The 14,766-nt window shown below is 43.3% G+C and overlaps 1 protein-coding gene across 13 annotated transcripts in view; it reads right to left on the bottom strand.

Moving 5' to 3' along the window:
* The window catches only part of KALRN (kalirin RhoGEF kinase), a 534,490-nt gene that overhangs the window by 374,147 nt on the left and 145,577 nt on the right, over positions 1–14,766 (bottom strand). The window lies entirely within an intron of this gene.

Here is a 14,766-nt window from a genome sequence, read left to right as displayed (position 1 = left end):
GGCGGCGGCAGCAGCTCCTCTGAGGGTCTCGCAAGGAAACGGTCTGGGTGTAACAGCGACCAGTTTAACTTCCCTGACATCCTAAATCTAAACAAAAGCAGGGCAAACATTTTACACACATAAGCAGGAGGGGGAAGGCAAGACACTCACAGGACTAAATAATTTATCTGCCTCTCTTATAGATGCTGACATTTTTGACACACATTAAACATTAATGAAAATCATTTTATGGATGGCTGAGTCATGCCAGTCAATGCATAATCTCCTGCCTCTCCACCTGCCCCTTTCACCCTCATCTGGCTCCTATCGCGGAGCGCAGCCACTTGTAACTCTGCCCCCTGAAAGAGCCTGGGCTCCCCCAGATGCCAAAGAGCAGAGCAAAAGCACCGAGGGGGCTGAACAGACCCTAACAAACACATGGACGAGAACCAAGCCCACCGAGTCCTAACCCCGCTGCTGTTAAATTCACAAACCTGCTGTTTTGTTAATTAGCTAACACGAGATGCTGTGAATCATTTTGGAAAGCAAATTACCCCCTTGATTTCTAAGAGCTTCTAGCTGCATTTTTTTTAACTTACTATTTTTTCCTTCTCCCAATGTATAAATGCCAATTAAATTACTGCCTGCCTCTGTTTAATCTAATGTTAGCCTACTCATATTTTCAGCTGCTCCCTAATGCCAGTACAGCCCCTTATGCCCAAATCTCTTTAGCATGCTAGTATAAATGTTTATAGCCCTAAGACTTACTGCTGTAAGAACCTTGACATTTTTGTGGTAAAAACCTGCAATGTTATTTTAATGTTGAATAGAAAAGGATCACCAATGGGTTGAAAACGCAGCTTTCTTTTAGTTTGTTCCATCTAAGGACACATATAAAGAGATGACTGGCATTAAAGCCTCACTAGCTGTCTGAATCTCTTCCTGGACAAGCAGTCCTTAAATTTGCTGAAATGATAGACTCCACTAGAAGGTAGAGTTACACAAAGCCACTGGGCAGCCCTCAAAGACGGAGAATACACATTTAATCTCATCTTACATATCCCATTAGACTGTGAGAGTGGATGCCAGAGTTACCAGAAATATGTTCTTCATCCCAAACATACTTTTCTTTATGGAAGGGCCTAAAATATATCTAATAAGATTATTGCCTAAACCCAGTAAATTGGCTTCTTTTCATAAAGGGGGAGCTCAGAGCTGCACAAATAACTGGCTACAGGTTAATGAGATCTGACTGATCTCCAGAGGGTGCAAGCTGCTGCTCTACAGATCCCCGACAGCTGGAGTCAAATGACCATCCAACTCATCCCTAAAACACACGAAATAGTTTGGGGCCTCTCTTTCCAGCCCACTGCCAGGTTGCAAATGCAAAAGCCACAGACCTGACCTTGTCTCCTTATTTTTTTCTTTCAACAGAGGTGACAGAAGCGCAATATATCGGCAATGATTCTTTTAATTTCGCAGATTGCATTATAAAATCCTTTTCCCATGTGCATCTTCCCTTCTTCTGAAGGGATTTTACTGGTTGGTGGTTTCCCTGATTTCAGTTTCACTGAACAGCACGGTCTGCAAAAAACAGCAATTCCAGGCAGGAGGAAACAGTCACGTGCAAAGTGTCAGTAATAGTCCACAATTCAGTAAATTAGAGATGAGGGGAAAACACAGCTTCTGCTTTCCCCCACATCTCCTACTGCAGGTGAGATTTCACTCCTCCAGCTGCAGCAGTTTTAATAACTCATTTTTATATTTTCCCCCAGCCAGGAATCTATCCTGCATGTACATGTCATGTGAGGCATCCCTGCTCTCCAACTCAAAGACGCAACCACACGCACCTTCTCATATTTTTGTTCTAGCTTTGCTGATAAAAAGACAGACTGTGTCCATGTTTCCAGCCTATGACTCAGCCCAGGGTTTCCACAACCTTTTCCTGCAAACTCCAGCTCTGCTACTGGAATGATTTGTCCATTAGTAGTTGTTCAATAACTCTTAGGCACTACCGTGCTAATACAGCTTTGAATAAATGACAAGTCACAGTCAGAAGTCAATGAAACATTAGGAGCGACGACAAAAAAAAAAAAAAAGGCAAATTAACTGCACAAAGGAAAAGAAAGAAATGTGCTGATATTTTTCTGCCTACTTCCAAAGCGAAGGCAGAATGAAAGGCAGGCTGGAGAGAACAGATTCATCACACTTTGGCTTCATTATTATAATAATTAATTTATATTAGCAGGTGCACATTAAGAAGATCTGTTTCCACCCCTCTGCCACCACCAGCTGGTGCAACATGCGTGTGTCAGTCATGGGAAACAGTAGTTGTGCTGATGCCCCTCACCACCCATCTTATGTCTGCATCCTGCCCAGCCTGCAGCTTTGTTATGGGGTCCAGTCAGCATCACTGGTACAGGGCTGTACAGTTTCTACCCAAAAGTGCCTAAAATGGCCAAAGCCATGGTTGGAGACAACCAAACATGTAATGGCATTCCCCATATTTCATGGCAGCTGACTGATGGCAGAGCGTAGGTGTCATGGCCACAGTTTGAGGCAGGACATTTATAATAACCTTTTATAAACCTGACATTCACAAACATGCACTGGAAAAGTAGCTAGGACTTCCTAGCCAGAACTCTTGTTCCTGAGAAACAGATCCTGGAAATGTTCATGAGTCCACAGATCTCTGGTTTATACCTCATCCAGTTGATTCCACCACAGGATTTGGCCCAGTGCCCACCAGCAGGGTTCAAGGATATTAGATGGGATTGAGGGGGCTAGAATCAAAGAATCATAGAATCACTTAGGTTGGAAAAGACCTTCAAGATCACTGAGTCCAACCATCATCCATGCCCACTAAACCATGTCCTGAAGTACCCCATCCACTCGCTTTTTGAATACCTCCAGGGATGGTGACTCAACCACTTCCCTGGGCAGCCTATTCCAATGTCTGACAACCCTCTCAGTAAAAAAATTTTTCCTAATATCTAACCTAAATCTCCCTTGCCTCAACTTGAGGCCATTTTCTCTTGTCCTATCACTTGTGACTTAAGAGAAGAGACTGACACCCAACTCACTACAACCTCCTTTCAGGTAGTTGCAGAGAGTGATAAGGTCTCCCTTCAGCCTCCTCTTCTCCAGACTAAACAACCCCAGATCCCTCAGCTGCTCCTCATAAGACTTGTGCTCCAGGCCCCTCACCAACTTGGTTGCCCTTCTCTGGACACGCTCCAGCACCCCAATGTCTTTCCTGTAGTGAGGGGCCCAAAACTGAACACAGTACTCGAGATGCGGCCTCACCAGTGCTGAGTACAGGGGAACAACCACCTCCCTGCTCCTGCTGGCCACACTGTTCCTGATAGAGGCCAGGATGCCGTTGGCCTTCTTGGCCACCTGGGCACACTGCTGGCTCCTATTCAGCCGGCTGTCAACCAGCACCCCCAGGTCTTTCTCTGCTGGGCAGCTTTCCAGCCACTCTTCCCCAAGCCTGTAGCGCTGCATGGGGTTGCCGTGACCCAAGTCCAGGACCCGGCACTTGGCCTTGTTGAACTTCATACGATTGGCCTCAGCCCATCGATCCAGCCTGTCCAGATCTCTCTGTAGAGCCTCCCTACCCTCAAGCAGATCGACCCTGCCTCCCAGCTTGGTGTCATCTGCAAACTTGCTGAGGGTGCACTCAATCCCCTCATCCAAATCATCAATAAAGATATTAAACAGAACAGGGCCCAACACCGAGCCCTGAGGAACACCACTTGTGACCAGCCACCAACTGGATTTCACCCCATTCACCACTACCCTCTGGGCTCGGCCATCCAGCCAGTTTTTCACCCAGCGAAGAGTACACTTATCCAAGTGATGAGACGCCAGCTTCTCAAGGAGTATGCCATGAGAGACAGTGTCAAAAGCCTTGCTGAAGTCAAGGAAGATAACATCCACAGCCTTTCCCTCATCCACTAGGTGGGTCACCTGGTCATAGAAGGAGATCAGGTTGATCAAGCAGGACCTGCCTTTCATAAACCCATGCTGACTGGGCCTGATCCCCTTCTCATCCTGGACTTGCCATGCAAGTGCTCAAAAACTATCCTCTTGGTAATGACTGCTTAAATTTTGTGATCTGATGAAAATGCAGCCTGTGGAAATACTTCTACCCTCTCTACCACTTTCCTGGGAAGCCCTACCAAGTGTTGCAATATCCATTTATAGCAAGGTGTACATTAACTCCAGAATGTCGAGATACACGACACTGACTGCTAATGAAAGCTGCAATAAAAGCAATAAATGCTTTTGCTTGGGATAAAGCAATAATGACATGCTTCTGAATAAAAAAAAATGCATACTGAAATATTATAGAAGGAAAGTTACCATGCAGGAGAGGTACAAAATTCAATTTTCTGAGTGATATAGACAAATAACCTTTTCATGGCTATGAGATGCTTCTTTGAAAATGTTTTGTGAACCCATATACAGAGAGAAAAACAAAGAGGTAAATAGTCTCTTCTTCCCCTGCACTGAAGAGCTACAGTACTGAGCACACTGCCTGCTATAAGACTCCTGACAATTAAGGATGTGTCACCCTGAGCAGTATCTCTGTCTGCACGTATCTAATCTGCCCATTACCATTGTCCTCAGCCACTGCAACACAACCATGCACAGAAATCCTACGTTATGGGAATAAATATCCATTGAAGCCAAAATGGCAAGTCAGCTGAGCACATAAATTGCCCAGATTCTACCCGAGGACAAGAATAATTATCTTTCCAAATCCACTTTAAAACCCTCACTAAAGAATACTTTCTGAAGAGGTCAAGCCCTGATGATAGCTAATACTTTCAAACGAATCTTTGTTATTGCCCAAATACAAAGAGCTGTTTTAATGCATCACGACAGAAGAATGCCTCCTCCAGGAGCGAGCTTGCCCGCATTTGTATAGATCATCACTTAAGTGTTCGGTAAGTCACATGACTTTGTGGCTTTGAAAGATTGCACTTTGATGTCCAATGAACAGATGTCAGCATAAAAAGATAAGAGGAAAAAAAAGTCCAAGCTCTGCGCAGCCGGCAGTAATTGACAAAACAGCAGTGAGCTTGTGTGTGGAGACCAAATAAGCAATAGCAACTGAGCTACCTCCTCACCCCTTTGCTTCCAAAAACTGTTTAGCAATAGTGTAGCTACAAAAGTGTGAGTAAGGTGAAGTGCCCTAAGTCACCACTACCTGCTCAGCAACGTGGCTATGCAACCGCTTACACTGCCGCTAGCTCAGAAGCACCCACCACTGCTAGAAAACAGGTACCTGGCAAAATAGTGCATTTGAAGCTGCAACATCAGTTAGTCCCTTGGGTGTCTATTGTTTGAGGAATAGTGTGTTGTAGCTTACGCTACCACTGTCACTGCTGTTCCAGGGATAAACAGAAGGCTTCTGTCATCAGTGTTTTCAATCCAGCCCTTTTCACAAGCACTGCTATTCAATTATAATGATTGTTTTGTTAAGTGTGGCTCTACTCGGGAAACTGACTCCATAAAAATAGGATCATGGAGTTCATGTTTATTGCATCTCAATGATTTCCAGATCAAATGCAGTCAGTTTACAAGTAAAAAAGATGTTTGGTTTATTTTTCCAACTACCAGGTCTACAAACTCATGCTGGGATCTAGAAGTTAAGTTGTCATCTTTTTGGCTTGTACGATTGCAAAAGGAACGAAAAAGAATTCTGCTCGCCCACTCCCGGAGTGGCTGCGTATTTCCAGCTTCAACAGAGATAATAAGGAATAAAAATGAAGACATTCTTTTCAAACCCACTTCTCTAATTCTGCACGTCAGGGCTCCAGAAAGGTAATCTGATTTTAAAAGCTACTCCAAGGGCAACTCGAAGTGACAAGACTTAAGTACCACTTAAAATCTTACTGCATATTTAGGTACCTAAATAGTATGTACCTAACTTTAGGCACCCATTTTTCAAAACCGTTCCCCTTAATTTAGTCAGCAAATTAATCAGATTTGCATGTGATTACACACAGATAGCAGATCATTTCAGTAGGAAGGTGCTATTTTTATATAGACACTTGTCGGAGCAGAATTGCATGTTAAACTAAAATTTATGAGTCCGCAAGCTGAGTCTACATTAACTATTTGACAGCTGCAAATTACTGCATTACAGACATCACCAACGCGCTTACACAGACACATGTGCATACATGTCACTTAACCATTCCCCAGCTGTCTGTCTGTAAACCCTCAGCATTGTACGGGTTAGCAGGTTTCCCTCATGGCAACTCCTACAGGTCATCATCAGGTATCTGAGCCCCACTATCATGCACATGAAAGCAGCAAGCTGTTCTAGGGAAAGAGGAACTCCTGAAACCTGGCTTGCTATGGATTAGCTTCCTACCATGTTGACACACAGATCCTCCAACTCTTTGTCATGTCCCTTATGAGCTCCCTACCGCAAAACCTCCACTTTTCAGCCATGCCTTTGCTTCTCCCCATTTCATCCTCCCAATACGTCCAGCTCTGGCCTTCTGGGCTCCGGTGCAATTGGTTTTGCATGCCACCAGTCAAACATGCATTATACCCCCAGTGCTGCTCTGTGGACCCCAGTACAATGGTTGCCTTGAGCCTTGCAAAGGATTTGAAGGAGCCTTAGCTAACAGCTGTATGTGAAACACAAATTTATTGAGGGTAAACCTAGGGAACGTTTGCCCCGTTAACCAGTTGTCAAGAAACTTTGCTCCATGACCCATGGTACAGTCACGTTAATGCTGACCACTCTGTCTGGATCTGGGCTTTGCCTACTCCTGCCTTGTGCCTTTAGGAGTTAATGACAATGTCTGATGGCAACCAAAGAGATAATGCATAAGAGCTTACAGGAAAAGTGGGCTGAAAATAAAGGCTGGGAACATGGCCAGCATTTACAGATGTAACAAGTTCAGAGGAACTTTCCAAAATATTAGCCAGTTTTATACACCCAGCCTTTCCACACTGGTTTCACGAGCTGGAGGTGCCTGCTTGCAGGGGCAATCCTGCCAGGCCATCCTTGCAGCTTTACTGTGGCTCTCCTAGTGTCCTATCCCACTCCAACAAGGACAAGCAAGGGTGTTTAATTAAATCCAATTGTTACCATTTTTATCTCAGTGTAAAATTGTTGATTTGGAAAGCACCGTGCCTGGCTTTCACCATTAAGGAGTTCTGTGATCAATGTAACATGAGGCCAATTACAGCAGTTATGGCGCTGAGAGATGTATTTCTGTTCTCTGGCCCTCTTTATGTATTCATGTGTAAAGCGAAGGAAAGTGCAGCCTCAAATGCTAATTGCACTGCTTAGGACATATTCACTCCCAAGGAGCTCCTTCCAGGGCCCCTTCAATCACACAGCTATTTAGCGCCAGGCAATTGCCAATCCTCTCCCACTCCAGCCCCAGTCAAGGTCTTGCCCGTGATGATGAAATCTGCCTGGAGATTTAGAAACCCGTAGTCACGCAAGACTAGGTTGTTGCTCCTGCAAACAAGCCACTGCTGACTTGCCTTCATAAACTGTCAGGGGGACTCTGAAATGAGCACAGCGAGAAGGAATGGGTGTACTTGTGGCTCACGCCATCCTCCAGATGATATTTTCCCAGCATGTAGTCACAGCTCGTGCTATTTGAGTCATCCTCATCTGAGAATGCAAATAGTTCCCAACTGGTAATACAGCATTTCTGCTTGCAGGCTTAGAGCTCAGCTTCTCTCATGACGCTTCAAGCTGAGCCGAGTCATGGAGAGCCAGGGGCTGTTCGATGACGGGGGGAAGGGGCCTTGTACGGATGGGATGGTAGGATGGTAGGCAATGAAAAGTTTTGGGCTGGAGGGAAAACGGAGCCCTCCCAATACTATGGCTTTAGACTTTGGATTAAACCCTGTCTTTAGTCATGCCGATGCAGAGAGGTGCAACCCTACGCAGTTTTCTGAGAACTGTAGATTTACCCCGCTGAAACCACCCTTCAGTTCCACACTTCTTTATGACTTTCCTCACAGTTTCTCTGTGAATTATTTTAATTCCTTATAAGAAGAAATGTATTTGCCTTGCCATTTACAGTGCAGGACATTGCACAGTTATTGACTTGGACCTGAATGCTTACCGCTTGGATTCCCAAGAAAAATAACATTAGATTGGAGTTTAGGTTGAGTAAATTCATAGATCTGAAAGCAAAAGTAGCATTTAGTGGAAAGCTGTAATTACTCCAGACAACCAAGAGAAATACAGAAAATTCAGAGCTGAGTTAAATGTAAAAGCAAACTAAGATGGCTAAGGTATGGAAATCAGTGTTAAGGCATACCAGCAACCTTGCAGAGAGCCTTCAGGGATACCAGGGAACAAGTGCACAACTATGGCTACTGTGCAGTACTACTTAGTAGCAGATTAAATTGATATTGAAAGCCCATTTCATTTTTTATCCTTCCCTTATTAAATTATTTTAGGATGAGAAAAAGGAGACCACATATCTGTCTGCTAAGAGTAACATGGAGGTATACCACATTAATCTGGCAATAAAGCCATCATGGACAATCACTTGGCTCAAAGCCTTAGGATGTATATCTTACTCAAAAGTTGCTTATAAATTAATTTAGCCCAGGAAACAGTTACTGCCTCATAAACACGGGATGTTTCTAACCTTTCATTTACCTATTCTCCTGCAAAAACAGGAGATGGTGGAGATGCCCAGACACCAGTGCAGGTCCCAACCCCTTTTTGTGTCTTGTTTAAGAGAGCTCTGCAGAAATTAACACTGAACCCACACTCATGTTTTATTCCTTGGAAGGAAACAGCCTTCTCTTCCTTGGTGTATCCTCTCAGAATGCCTGTGAAGGAAGTAACCCATGTCACAGCGAAGATAATAAAAGCTGCAGGTGGCCCAATATGTGAGACCTTCCCCCGGCTCCATTAGGCTCTGCCTGGTGTCTTGCTATGCCAGCTCTGGTCTCCAGGAAGCTCTGACATTCTCCTTGATGGTCCCAAGAAAAGGAAGGATAACGGTTCACCGGGGTTAGCCTAAAACATTTGCTTTTGAATCCTGGCCACAGTCGTAACGTGCGATTGCACAGAAATTGTTCGCTCTTCCTGCATCTTGGTTCACCCATATGCTGGGGACAGTGTGTTTCCTTACCTCCTGAGAGCAGCCGCAGAGCCTGGAAGCAGCATCTTGTCTTTTCACTGGCCAAGAAAATTTCTTACCATCAGTGGTAAGTGGGTGTTTTCACTGTATGGCTTGCTCAAAGGGAAATTAAAGGCAGAAAGAAATGATGTAAAGCTGTTCTTGAAAGAAAACATGTCCATCTCTAGAAAACTGAGAAAATATTCAAGTACCACTCATTTAGCACTGCTGTCAAGTAAAGTCTCGAGCAATTAGTCTGCTGATTGCTTGAACTTCACTGGGTGTAATATCACTTACCATCAGTCCAAGCCACAGGACGTTTCCAGCACATGGTGGTCACAGAGAGCAATTCTCAGCTGCCCCACTGGCCTGTTTTGACACAGTGAAGACCTTCAGGTGCAACCGACCATCCAGTGCCAATTTTTAGTGGACTAAATGAGAAACAAGAGTGGAGAATACTGCATTCAGAAAGAAAACCAGCTTGTCTGAGTCATCCCTGAGCTTTCAACACACACATCTTTGAGCAGGATCACTCATATCCTAAAGCAGCCTCCATGGAGAATTGAGTGCTTGGAGGCAAAGTGCATCTACCGTGTGGGTGAAGAAGAGAGGCATGGGAAAGCCAGGTCCCTTGCTGAGGTCACACATGGGGTTATCACAGGCTCAGGACAAGCCCCTCATCCTTTGCGCAGAGCCCTGTGCCATGTACCACGCTGCCTACCCTGACAAAGACCAGGACGGAATCAGTCATTTGCTTATCCTCCACACTGCAGATGTTTACAGGTGGTTTTACTAAACACTTCAAAAAGGTGCTCGTCTCAGGAGTCTGTTTACACATTCTCAATCTTCTGAGCTTTCAAACATTTAATTAGATCTGGAATTCCCACCGCAGCAAGTAGTGATCTTCAGAAGGTATGGAGTCTGGGTGGTGGAAGAGGCATTTAAGCACAGAGTGGGTGTTAGCCCAGACCTCTTCCTCCTAAAGCCTTCCTTACATCTGACAATGACTGCACCAAATTTCCGAGCAATAACAGCTCCAAAAGTTGGCAAATTTGAAAATAAAACACGAAACCACATACTTAAATGCCTGGGTACTGCAGCATATAATTTATCTATCTATTAGCCTGAAAGCTGCTAACACGGTTGCAGAAAGGAGCTGCAGTGTGGGGCAATAAGCACAAGTTTTTTGTAAAAGGTTCTTTTCAGAAGCAAGAACACCTGGTCTCCAAAACTATCACCTTCAACTTTTAAGATGTATGCCCCAACTCTGTGTGGGATTTTCAGTGAAATGAGGATGAAGATTTGGTCCTCAATCGGAAAACCTACACATTGAAATCTGGAGTAATCAGTTGTTGGTCTCTACTCAGGTGAGACTCAGGTGAAGCAGCACCAACACCAAATTACCTCTCATTTAAAGTGCTTGTCCCATATGGCTGCATGTGAGGTGCTAAGCAGGGCATGGAGAGGAAGCTGACAGTCAGCAGCGTTTGTCGTGTGGCTAAAAAATGAAGATGGCTCTAGAAAAGAAAGACTCTCCCTGCTCCCAGTCTTTCAGTCAGAGAGTCACGTTTAGACCAAAACCACTATTGCTAAAGAGGAGACTCATCACAGGCAATATAGCTTCCTACTCTGGAAATACTGGGTTTGATGGTGTCTGTGATTTTAAATTGGGTCAGCTAACCAATAATATGGTCAAAGAAATTCATACCAAAAATGGGGAGAAAATGGCAATGGGCAGCAGAGAAATATTATATGAAGATATTAATGACTAGATGATCTTTGTGCTTCATCCTGTTGTCCTGTGAGGGAAACCAGGTCTCACACAGGACTTGTTGTAGCTATGAGTCAAATCTGTTTTTCCAGACAGGAGAAGCGTCCAAGATCTCAGATGCATCTCCACCACAACAGGTCCCAGCCACATGCTCTTCTGACAGAGAAGGCCAAATTCCAAGGCCTTTCCAAGGCTTTTCTTAGGCCAAGACCCGGATTTTATTGTGAGAGGACTTGTGCTGAAAGCCAGTCAGCAAGTCATAAAGAGACATGCTCATGTCCAAGCTCTCCAGGCTGAAGCTTTATCTGTTTATAGAAGGTGCCTGTTAGAGAAATTGTGCCATGTGGAAGACAATGCTTGTCATTTATTCAGGCTGCATACTTTTTTATTTCAGCCACAGATACACATTATTGCTTGAAAACAGGGTAATCCAACTACCCCATGTTCTTCCTTTAACCTGTCTAGAATTTATAGGAATTTAATAGAATATATAGGACTTTCAAAAAAGAACAAGATTGCGCGATAGCTCAGAACTGCCAGGCCTTTCCAGCTGAAAGTGCAATGGGGTGAAAACAGACAGTTAATCAGTGAAAATGAGGACGATGAGTCCAAAAAGAGAAAGTGAGAAAGGAAGACTCTCATGTTTTTTAAAGAAAATATTATCCTACTAAATTGCATGATTAAAAGTCAAAAGAAGAAAATCTGAATGTCGCACAAGTTAAAAGAATTACATTTTTATACAGATATTTTTATCCTGTCTTCTAAATAGTCAATAATCTGTTGCACATAAAACTGTAGGATGGTAATTGGAAACAGAGTCTAGTCTCATGACAGGAAATAAACTCTTATCAATGGCTTTTGCAGATCTCAGTCAAACAGTTGGGAAACTGGTAGTCCTGGAAATTAATATGTAAGATCATGATCTGAGAGAAGGATATAGCAAATACACTTATCTGTAATGAGTCCATACTGTTTTTTTGCCATAAAGATAACCCTTGAATAAGAAATCCAGCTATTTCCTGGTTTGGACTTTGTCAGGATTCCTGGTAACAGCATTGAGGAGAAAACCTACGTAATTTGCTTAGTAAACTGAGACAGACTCCAGCTTCCAAGCAAGTACAAACAAGAGATTTTCTAGCATCTCATGAGCTGAGCTACAGACAAGAACAGAGCATTACATAACGTGACAGAAACCCATTTTCACCACAATCCATTAGTGCAGCTGAATCACTCAATTCTGCAAACTGCACTGATCATTCAACATTAATTGGGGCAAATTAAGTTATAATTTATGACTTTGCTCCTTCGTAATTACTTATGGAAAGAAATCATGAGGAACTAACAATTAAGATGATGGGAAAAAGCTTCAGAATGATTTGTTGAACACAAGCGTCCTTTCTTTTTCTTCCCCTTTCTCTCTGCTTACAAACAGACTAGTAACTTACCTCTCAGTTATTTGGGTCATCATTTACAGCTATGCCTTGATATCCAACTCATGGGAAACAGAAAATTCACAGCCCACTTTCTCTAGATGCATGGATAGGACCTATGTCCATATTTGTATGAGAGACACACAACAGCCAGTGGACATCCTAGGATGATATTACAATGGAAAGCATTTTTAGGGGGAAAAAAAAAAAGAAGAAAAAAAAAAAAAAAGGATTAAAGAGAAGAAACCAGTATAGCAAGGATATCTGGAAACCAAGGGAGGAATCCATGAGTCTGAGGCCAATGCATCATTACAGACCCACAGTCCTGGAACAGTGTGACTTGCGCACAGGGCTTGTGCCTCTCTTTTTCCAGAAGGATGATTTGGACCCTTAATGAAATCAAGAAATCATTTCAAACAAGATCAATAACTACTGCTTATCTTATATGCACAGAAAAGGAAATTTAACTTAGGCTCAAAGGCAAATTACAAAGAAAAAGAAAACCTCTAGCAATGTAACCTCATAACCAACTATTCCTTTCACAGCCTATTATTCCTTGCATACTGTCAGTCCTCTTCAGTTAAATACCCTGTGCTGTTTTAAAGACTATAAATCAGTGCCACTTCAAATGGATGTTGTAAATTCATGCAGATGAGAAAGACATACATCCAAGCCATAATTCTTTATTCCAGGCTAACTTGCTCAAGTTATAAACTGCCTTTTTGGACACAAAACAGGCCTGACTGATCCATTTTTCCACAGTGATCAGAAGACAGGGTGTGGGGTTGATAAGAACATGCTGATATTTGGCAGTAAAACTTCATCAAATGTTTCCAGACAAGATAATATTCAAATCCAGAATCTGTAATAAAAGCAATATGCAATTTCTTGCCCAAGCTGAAAATTCATGATCACTTAGTTCCCATTTTATTCCTGTCACACACTGTTTTCTTAAACAGAAGGTATTTGCTGTAGAAAAAACCTAAAGGAGTTGACATGAATAAAAAGGCTTTGGTTCCTACCCTGCCTTCCTGTTTACCAAGTAGCAAATGTTGTCTGAATTTCTTTACCGTATGCAAAGATAGCAGCTAAATAACATACTGCAAGGAAACATATCATTACAAGGCCAAGCCAATACATACAATCCATGCATGAAACACCCTCTGAAAGAGATGGGAAATCTTGACATGGGGTGATTAGAGATTCAGGACCTGGTGGTAGTGTGGAATATATAAATCAGAGAAGAAGTTGGCCCTTCATTTATATTTTTGAAGTTAATGTGTCTTTAAAAAAATGGAGCAAGCTAGAGACTGGTGATAGGCTCAAATGATGGCTGTTTCTCAAGGAAGAACACAAAACCATGTTAGTGCAAAGGGTGATGATGCCTTTCCACTTCTGTGGGTGCAGAGCGGAGAAGCAGGGAAGGATTTGGGGAACAGCTAACACGAGGATGTCTTCACATCAAACAGCAGTGGAGTGTACAGATAACCAAGCAGTTATAAGTGTACTTGAGAAGCTACCACAGTAAGAAGCTTGGCAGAGGCATTGCCTATCTTCTAGGCAAGAGAAATTACTGTCCCAGCCTGCTGTATCACTTACTGCTCAGGTTAGTTCTGTTTGAGCCAACCTCTCAGTCACTTTGCCACTGTAACCACAAGAACAGCTCTACCATCCAGAAATTATTCCTTGAGCCTGTTCACTGCAGGAGTTTGGGTGTGGAATGGAGATATTCAGGGCAGTGAAAAAGCAGAGCCTGAGCAGCGAGAGCTGGATATGGCTTCAGGATGAAGATGCTCCTTGCTCTGTCCCCACAGTCCTCCCTCACCTGTATTAATTAGCCCTGCAGGCTTGGAAAAGAGACCTGACTGAGGTGGGATTGTGTTATGTTGGCCCTGTGTACATGGACCGATTTCCTTGTATTATGAGAGAGGCACCATCCTCCTAAGCCCAATGATGATGGACATCCTTTCCTCTGCCAAATTTCTCATCTGTCAGGTGTCTCTATGAGAAAAGATGGTTCTTTTTGCTCTTGCCCATAGCAGCAAACCAAAAATAACAAAAAGCACTATTGAGCATTTTGTGGCTGTTTTGAAATACTACAAATGCTTCTGACAATAGACCAGGATTTTCAAAGGGATGTCCATTTGGGGAACCTAGTTTCTTAGCAACTGCAGAAGACCTCTTAAGGAGTAGAGATTTCAAGAAGAGAAGCAATGAGCGTGTTCTAAACCTAGCCTCTAGTTAGGAAACTGCAGTAGGGTAACTTGAAGATATAAATCCTCAAAATGTCTGCTTCTACTGGCAAAATCTCATCCCCAGTGTCATATCAGGCACAGCCTTCTGTGTCTGATCCCCTTTGCATCCTCCTCCTGCTCCCACTAAAGCAAATAGGTGTTTTTGTCAGTGCTGCAAGCAGGTCCTGTTTCCACTAAAATCAATCTTTCAGCATGCTTAG

This window comes from Harpia harpyja, chromosome 7 (assembly GCF_026419915.1).
Source record: "Harpia harpyja isolate bHarHar1 chromosome 7, bHarHar1 primary haplotype, whole genome shotgun sequence".
Taxonomy (NCBI): domain Eukaryota; kingdom Metazoa; phylum Chordata; class Aves; order Accipitriformes; family Accipitridae; genus Harpia; species Harpia harpyja.
This window is presented reverse-complemented; position numbering and strand designations above follow the sequence as displayed.